The following is a 9,480-nucleotide window of genomic DNA, read 5'->3' as shown; positions in this document are numbered from 1 at the left end:
ATACATTTTTTAATACAAAACAATAGTTAAGTGAGCAAATTCATCTTAACAAATATGAAACTGCCACAGAAAATAGGAGGGGACAGGGGCCACAAGGTTGGGAGCAGGGGAGCAGGTCTAGGGGAGCCTAAAGAGGAGATAATCAACTAGTAAGAAACCAGGGAGGGACCAGAGAGGGCCAGAGGCCCAGAGGACAGAAGCTGTGGTCCAGGAAAAGGCTGGGGACTGAGGGTGGGGCAATAAAAGTAGAAACACTTTGGCCATAAAATGTAACAAACATGCAAAGTTCCTACTGTGGGCAAGAGGAGGGGGAGGTACAAATGAGGAGAGGCCACCTGGGGAAGATCCTGGGGTCCTAACCCATCCTTTGTGCTCATCCCTACTCTGACTCTTCCCACTGTGTCATGAGCACATGTGTCTGTGGGAGCATGTGTACACTTTCATGTCCACTATCCCCATTCCACCTGCTATTCCAGTGGCTGCTACCTATCCTTCCTCTGTTCATCATCTTCAGAGGGGAAAAAAATGGGGGGAGTATGAAGCCCTCCCACCTGTGCTGCTCCCACCTCCTCCCTTGCTGCCTCTACCAGAAATTTGAGTAGAGTTAAGAGTTGGGGTCACAGTATCTTGTGACAACCACTCTGTTGGCAACTTGCAGCTCATCAGGCCCTGTATGGCTTTCTGGCAGTCAGACTCTGAGATGAACTCCACAAAGGTCCTTCCTCAGCTAGGCTCCTAGACTCCCAGTCCATGGACTAGAGGATCTCAATGGACTTGAAGAGCCAGTACTTGCTGCACTGGTTACACACGTTCTCCTGGTCTGGCAGCTTCTTGGGAAGCACCATGTCCGTGAGGCACTGTGCCTCAGTTGGGTGGCCGTCCCTCTGCGTCTGAAAGCACGTGAGCACTTGCATGGTCACCGGCATCTAGGAGATCATGCTCAGCGTGGCATTCCTGGTACCCACATTCACCAGCTGGACTAGCAGTTTTTTGTCCCCCAGCTTTATCCAGTTCAGCCTCAGAAAGGCTTAGTCTGTGACATTGATGTCCACATACTGATAGAAAACGTAGTCCTTAGAGATCCCCATGGCCATCTCCTTGACCAGGTTGAAGGCCTTGGGTAGTCGGAAAAAGGATAGCAGCTCCTTCACCCAGGTGTCATGCAAATAGTTGCGTAAGCCCTCAATGAAGAGCCTGTGGGCAGAGTCAGGGACTTCATTGGACCAACACCAGGTACACAGATGGAGGAATTCTTTGACAGGCCAGGTAGCAGCTGGTAATTGTGAGGTCTGTGGGTCTTCAGCGACTAGCCCTAGAGGATGATACCATCCAAGACTATTGCCTGTGTGGTCTCCTCCACAGAGTGGAACTCCAAACAGGCAAAATTCTTGTGCTGGATGATCTGCAAGTCAAGGTTAGATTGCCTGGGTCCTGGGTCAGTGCACCAAGGCATTGAAGGAGTTCATCATGGCCTCCTCAGAGATGCCAAAGGGGATGTTGCCCACATAGAGGCCCTGGACCTATCTGGTCATCTGACCACTGACCAGGCACCTGTCTACGGGTCACAACCATGTTATCAGAGGAGGAGGGCAGAGGTAGGCACTGGACCTTCAGTTTGCATTGCCTTTCATTTCATGGGGTGATGTGCTCAAAGCGAGGGAGGCATATCCCAGTATTTTAGGGTCTTCTTATGGTGAGGGAAGAGCATATCAATGCACTATGCTACTCTTTAGCACCTCTGATCAAGGTTTTTTTTTGATTCATTGCCATTTACCCAGGAGGTGCTCTGCAGGTCCCAGTTGCCCTGGTCCCAGCTTAGTAACTCTGTGGCTGGGCTTCTGGTGCAGGTTCTCCTTGTACTGCTCTTCTTTATTTTCCTTTAGCTGCTCCTTGTACTTGCTGAAGTCCAACATGATGAGGCAGCCCAACTGGGCCCTGTGTAGCTCTCTTCCCTGGCCTAGTGTTCTGGTTACCTAGTGCTGTTCTGACAAGAATATACCACCAAAGGGAAGGCCTTAACTAACAGGAGTTTTTAAGTCCAAGTTCAAAGTGCCAGGCTCTAGAGGCTGGGTGAAAGCCCCTCTAGGGGTCCAGCTCTGCCTCCTGCTCCTGGCCCACTGGAGCTAGAGGCATTTCTTCACTCAGACAGAGGCTGGCTACAGAGGCTGAGAAGCCCCAAGGTTGACAAGTAAAAAGGCATAGTCCCGATGTTACCAAACCACATGGCAGGCCATTAACTTAAGCCCATTGTAAGCCCCAAGGTCAGCAGAGCATAACAGGCTGCTGAGCAATGGCTATGTGCAGGGTCCAAGCGTGCCATAGGCTAGAGACCATTTCTAAAGCTTCTCCTTATATACAGGAAGCAGACCACATACCCAAAGCAGCTACTCAGCTGCTTATGGTAGATCCCACCATGGAGTTGATTGCCAGTGTCATCATAGAGAATACTACCACCAGCTACCCAGCAACTCAACCAGGCCCAGCCAAGTTGACACACAAACATAACCACCACACCTAGACTCCTGCCTGCTCAGCTGAGCTTTGGCTACTTCTGTAGCTTGTTTCCTGGGACTGTGCCACTTTGGGCTACCACTGGGGCCTCCTACCTAAGGAATCCTGGGGCATCTACCCTGCCTAGGCTTATCATCCATCCACCCACCTTTGAACTGCCCCTCTCCCCAGAACCTTGCTGGAAGCATTCACTCAGCAATGCCAAGAAATTTGGAAGACAGCTACCTGGCAAACTGACTGAAGAAATCCATATTTGTGCTCATTCCAAAGAAAGGTGCAACAGAAGGTGGAAATTATCAAACAATATCAATTATTATCATATGTGAGTAAAATTTTGCTAAAGATAATTCAAAAACAGTTGGAGCAGGACATTAACAGAGAAAGGTGAGATTTCATGTTACTTGGCTTCACAATCAGCACCCATGGAAGCAGCAGTCAAGAAATCAAATGATATATTACATTGGGCAAATCTGCTCCAAGGGACCTCTTTAAAGTGTTAAAAAGCAAAGATGTCCCTTTGAAGACTAAGATGCACCTGACCCAAACTATGATATTTTCAATCTCCTCATGTGCATGAGAAAGCTAAAAAATGAATAAGGAAGATCAAAGAATTAGTGTCTTTGGATTATGATGTGGAGGAAGATCATAGAATATATTGCGGACTGCCAGAATAAAAAACGAATCTGTCATCGAAGAAATATAGCCAGCAGGCTCCTTAGGAGTGAGGTTGGTGAGACTTTGTCTAATGTAAAGTTATCAGGAAGGACCTGTCCCTGGACAAGGGCATCATGCTTGGTGAAGTAGAGGGTTAGTGAAAAAGAGGAAGACAGAGTGAGTGCAGCAATAGACTCAAGTATGACAACGATTGTGAAGACGGCACAGGACCAGGCAGTGTTTCGTTCTGTGGTACACGGGTTGCTGTGAGTCGGACCTGAGCCGCTGACACCTAATAACAATGGTAACGTATTAACCATGTTCATATACTTCATGCAAACATATTATCATTATGCTATTGAGAGGATGTTTGAATCTGGATACCAGAGTAAGAAACACACTATGCTCCACTTTAGGCACCATTATCATTCAGCTCTGGTAGCATAGTGCCTAAGGCACTTGACTGCTAACCAGAAGGCTGGCAGTTCAAATCCACCAGCCACTCCTCAGAAGGAAGATGGGGCAATCTACTTCCGTAGTGATACTGCCTCGGAAACTCAAGGAGGGGTAGCTATGAGTCGGTCCGACTCGATGGCACATAACAACAACAACAACATCATTTAGTCAATTAAGTACTTTTACACAAAAATTAGGAAGGGAAAAAGTTAGTTCCTTAGAAGTGAGAATGGACAGACTTTGTCTCACCTAATTTGATCATGTTGTCAGAAGGGACCAGTCCCCGTGGAAGGATATCATGCTTAAGGGGAAGACTCTCAATGAGATGCATTGACACAATGGCTGCAAGGATGGGCTCAACAGAGCAAGGACTGTGAGGATGGTGCAGCACAGGGCAATGTTTCATTGTGTGGTAACAGGGTCACTATGAGTCGGAGCCAACCCATAGCACCTAACAACAAAAACAACACAAAAACTTACAGCTCAATACACAACTATAATAGAGTGACAGACTTTTTCCCTCTTGGGATATAATGCACACAATAGAGAACAATGGTAAAACAATACAGGCCAAAGACAATGTTCAATAACTATTATCTAGCTTGTCTATTTTTAATATAAATAAGGTATATCTTCTTAGAAATCTGCTAGAAATACCATTAAATCTCCAACGTGTTCCTCTGTTACTGTTATTCAACTTTTTCTTACTTTCACTATGTTTGGAAGTTGAACACATTATTTCACTTGTACTTCTATTCGTGAGATAGTATATTCAAATCCTTTGAAAAGACAGTTTTAACTGGCAAAGAATAACTAACTTACATTGGGCATAATTACTTTTAGTCTTAAGACCTTGGCATGCCAACAACTAGAAAATCCATGCCAGAGAATGTCAACCACGCCTACCTATAAGATGGTCTTAAGAAACATGCTCATTTATTTTTCTTCTGATTTTTAATAATAAGTCACAATATATGATGACTGTGTGGTGTCATTTATATGTCCATGTAGAAAGTTAGGGAGTACCCACAGGGAGTGTCCACTCGCCCACAGACTATAGGGAATTCCTCTCTTTTATTATTGCTACCATGGAAATGGTCAGTGAAAAAGGAGAAGGCCCTTAATGAGATGGATTGACATAGTGGTTTTAATGATGGGCTCAGGTATAGCAGGGATTGTGAGGCTGGCACAAGACCGGGCAATGTTTTGTTCTGTTGTACGCAAGGCCACTATGAATTAGAACCAACTCAATGGCACCTAACAACAACAATACCATGGCAAGTGGACAGTTAGAAGTGAGCTGTCATGCCCCTCCAGAAAGACTCGTGACTAGTGGAAGTCCAATCTGGTTCTAAAGTGACATCCCCATCTTGAGCTTTCTCTGCCCTTTCCTAACTTCCTCTATCAGTGCCTCTACCTGTAAGAAAGCAGAGGAAGGCAGCATCATGCCTTTGGCATCAAGCACAGAAGAATGAAAACAAAATAAAACGCTTTAAGATGGGGTTGAACTTCCACAAAGACATTTTAAAAATTTTACCTCAAAGACACAATTTTTGAAGTCCATTGTTCACTTATATTTGTGCTGTAGGAAATCGAAGTGATGGAAACTTTCAAGGGCGAAAAATGTCATTCACTGAGAAAGAAGTGAATGTCTTCCACAAGGCACAGGTAGTATAGCTGTGTAGCTACTGTGGATACAAAAATTATAATACCCTTTTCTACTGGGAGGAATATTTTGTGCCCTTGGTAAGAGTGATAATGGGATTAATTTGTATTTCAGTCAATCTTTTTTGTATGGTTTTCATAGTTAGGAGTATAGTTGGAGATGCAATCTATAAATTTAACAGAAAATGTACCTATGCCTTTCTTGTATATGCTGAAAATTGTTGTATTTAGATTTGATAATGTCTTTGGGCAGCACTGACCTATATTCCCTCGAAGGAGGGGTGGGTGGGAGTAAGCAGTATTTAAGTATCTACTTTCAAAACATATATATACATACACCTACATACAACCATATACATAAAACCATTGTCTAAACTAGTCACCATGGAGTCGATTCTGACTCATAGCTACCTGGTGTGTTGCACAGAAAAACAACTATGACTCCATAGGGATTTCAAGGCTGTGCCCTTTTGGGAGCAAATTACCAGGACTTTCTTCCGAGGCACTCCTTGATTGGCTTGAACCTCCACCTTTTGGTTAATAGTCAAATGCTTACACATTTGTGCCACCTAGGAACTTCTAAGTATATACATAGATTCATATATATTTATATCTTAGCTAAAAATATGTTGTCCATTTGTATGAAAATGTTTCAAGTGTTAAATATGATATGCTATTATTTTATAAGGAGCTCTGGTGGTGCAGTGCCTAAGGCATTTAACTGCTAACCAGAAGGTTGGCAGTTCAAACCCACCAGCCACTTGAGAAAGGAAGATGGCACAATCTACTGTATTTGAAATCCAATGGGGTCACTATGAGTCAGAATCGACTAGATCACGGTGGGTTTTTTTTTTTTTTTTTTTTATTATATAATATACAGTAACACAGTATGTATTCTTCCTGTTTGTTTAATTCGATAATATCTAAAGAAGCAAAAACAAACATAATAATAAGAACCTCATGAGCCTGAAAGATGGAAAAAGGAAAAAATAAAAATAATAAAAATGTGTTTCCAGCCACCTGTTGATGCAGATACATGTAATTGTATAAGCTTGATGAGAGGTTAAATAGGATTAAAGACATTTTTTTGCAGTCCAAAGCTAGGTGATGGAGAATGGGACTTAGAAGAAAGAGTTCTGGGAACTTAAGTGTAAATTGTTTTGAAAGGCGTGGTTTGATTCACATGGACACTACAAATAATCAGTGATGCCTTGAGGATCCATCTAATTTTTTAGTCTTCTGCCCTTTCCTAACTTCCTCTCTCTTCTGTACAATGAGAGGCTCTAGATAACTAACAAGTCATTGCTGTTGTTGTTGTTGTTGTTGTTTGCTGTCGAGTCGGACCCGACTCATAGTGACCACTCCTTGAGTTTCCGAGGCAGTATCACTAGGGAAGTAGATTTCCCCAACTTCCTTCCAAGGAGTGGCTGGTGGATTTGAACTGCACTGGCAAAGATTAAACTCTAGGAATTGATGGAATACCAATTGAGATGTTTTAATAAATGGATTCAATAATGGAAGTGCTCATTCATCTATGCCAAGAAATTTGGAAGATAGCTACCTGGCCAATTTATTGGAAGAGATACATATTTGTGCCTATTCCAAAGAAAGATAATTCAACAGAATGTGAAAATTACCAAACAACACCATTAATATCACACACATGACAAATTTTGTTGAAGATCATTCAAAACCAGTTCCAACTGTACATCAACAGAGAACTGACAGAAATTCAAGCCAGATTCAGAAAAGGACGTGAAATGAAGGATATCACTTGTTGATGTCATGGATTTTGGCTGAAAACAAAGAATACCAAAAAGATATTTATCTGTGTTTGATTGATTATGCAAAGATATTTGACTGTGTGGATCATAACAAATTATGGATAAAATTGCAAAGAACAGAAATTCCAGAACACTTAATTGTACTCATGTGGCAACTGTACAAGAGGTAGGAATTTTAGCAGAAAAATAGAATACTGCATGGTTTAAAACCAAGAAAGATGTGCACCAGAGTTGTATCTTTCACTACACTTATTCAATCTATATGCTCAGCAAATTATCTGAGAAGCTGGACCATATGAAGAAGAACACAGCATCAGGATTGGAGGCCAATTTATTAACAACCTGCAAGATGCAGATGACACAACCTTCCTTGCTGAAAGAGAGATGAATTAAAGCAGTTATTGATGAAGATCAATGACTACAGAAGTCTTCAGTATGGATTACACCTCAACACAAACAAAACAAAAATCCTCAAAACTGGACCAATGAGCAATATTGTGATAAACACAGAAAATATTGAAATTAACAAGGATTTCATTTTACTTGAATCCACAATCAATACCCACGGAAGCAGCAATCAAGAAATCAAGTGATATAATGTACTGGTAAGCCTGTGCAAAAGATCTCTTTAAAGTGTTAAAAAGGAAAAATAGCACCTTGAGGGCTCAGGTGAACCTGACCCAAGTTACAGTGTTTTCAATTGCCTCATGTGCATGTGCAATCTGCATGAATAAGGAAGACCAAAGAAAACTTGATGCCTTCGAATTATCACTCAAACTCACTGCCATTAAACTGGATCTGACTCACAGCAACCCTTCCTTGGGTTTTCCAGGCGGTGCCACTACAGAAGTAGATTGCCCAACCTTCCTCCTGAGGAGTGGCTGGTGGGTTTGAACCACCAGCCTTCTTGTTAGCAGTCAAAGGCCTTAGGCACTAGTATTAGTGAAAAATACTGAATGTACCATCAACTTCCAGAAGAATAAACAAATCTGTCTTAGAAGAAATATAGCCCCAGGATCTTTGTTAGAAGTAAGAATGGAGAAGCTTTGTCTCATGTAGTTTGGACATGTTATCAGGAAAGACCAGCCCCTGGAGAAGGATATCATACTTGGTGAAGTAGAGTCATCAAAAAAGAAGGCCCTCAACCAAATGTGTTCACACAGTGGTTGCAACAATGGGGTCAGATATAACATGGTTTTGATAATGCACAGAACCATGCAGTGTTTTGCTCTGTTGAACATGGACTTTATGGGGTAGTTCTGCTCTGTACTGTAGGGTCTCTATGAGTTGGAATCCACTCGATGACACAAAACAAGAACACTAACAGACAACTAACATTCATGCAACAAACACGTATAGAAAGCCCACTAGTTGTAGGCACTGGGACTTAGAAAACACTTTCACTTAGACTCTTTCATCTTGGACTTACATTAATCTTTAGATAAGAACAAAAATTTATTACAATTCTATTTAGCATGGATGGAATAAGAACTCAACATGATAGGAGGAATATTTTTAAGGTCTAAATGATCTCTAGAGCCTCTCTTCCAGATGTTGAATTTTATCTTTAATTCTGTAATTATAAATGGGGTCTAAAATGAAAGGTTAAGATGTACAGCAACCACAGAGACACTCTTCTCCTCATGCTTCCTCCTCATGTCTTTCAGTGAGGACCAAGGAGACAGTTTGGATTGCTCATTCCCCATTACTTTCTTTCCATCCCCCTTTCTTCCTTCTACCACCATATACATGAAATCAGGAGATGGCTTTTTTTTTCTTTTAAGGAACAGATAGTAGATATTTTAGGCTATGAGGGCTATATAGTCTCTGTTACAGCCCTCTGACTCTGCTGTTGTAGTATGAAAACACCAAAGAGACATAAATCAATGAGAGTGACTATCATATTTTTACACAAATAAAGCGCATGTTCTTTTCTTTTCTTTCTTTCTTTTTTTTTTTGGCAATGCATCCTCCCTCTGCTAGGTATTTTTATAAACATGCTAGACAAATTTTTTCACATGTTGTTTTCATAAGTGCACTATGCCAATTTTTTCACGTTATTGCTATACATACATATATATATGGCATAACACACTTAAAAAATAACTTGCAGGGGAGGGAATAGTTGGCAAAAATCAGAACGCGCATGTTATTTGCATAAAAATACAGTCTGTTTCAATAAAACTTTATTTAAGTAGATAGGGAGAGCACCAGATTTGGCCTGTTGAACATAGTGTTCTAACATAATAAAAGTGTCTGGGAATAATTCCAAAGTTCATGTAAAATATATAGATCAAAATATGTTAACACTATTCCAAAGTCATGCATTTTAAAGTCTATGTGGATATATGATTATCTGGTAAATTTAGAATACGACCCTTTACAATAAATAAAAGCATTATAATATGTT

The 9,480-nt window shown here is 41.4% G+C and overlaps 1 pseudogene; it reads right to left on the bottom strand.

The window, feature by feature from the left end:
- Nucleotides 1–604: 604 nt before the first annotated feature.
- Nucleotides 605–1,532, bottom strand: LOC103202068 (annotated as a pseudogene).
- Nucleotides 1,533–9,480: the final 7,948 nt, after the last annotated feature.

The sequence above is a fragment of the Orycteropus afer genome, unplaced genomic scaffold (assembly GCF_000298275.1).
Source record: "Orycteropus afer afer isolate SDZICR_OR568_19922 unplaced genomic scaffold, OryAfe1.0 scaffold00173, whole genome shotgun sequence".
Lineage (NCBI taxonomy): Eukaryota > Metazoa > Chordata > Mammalia > Tubulidentata > Orycteropodidae > Orycteropus > Orycteropus afer.
Note: the sequence above shows the minus strand (reverse complement) of the source record. Positions and strands in the feature narration are given on the sequence as shown.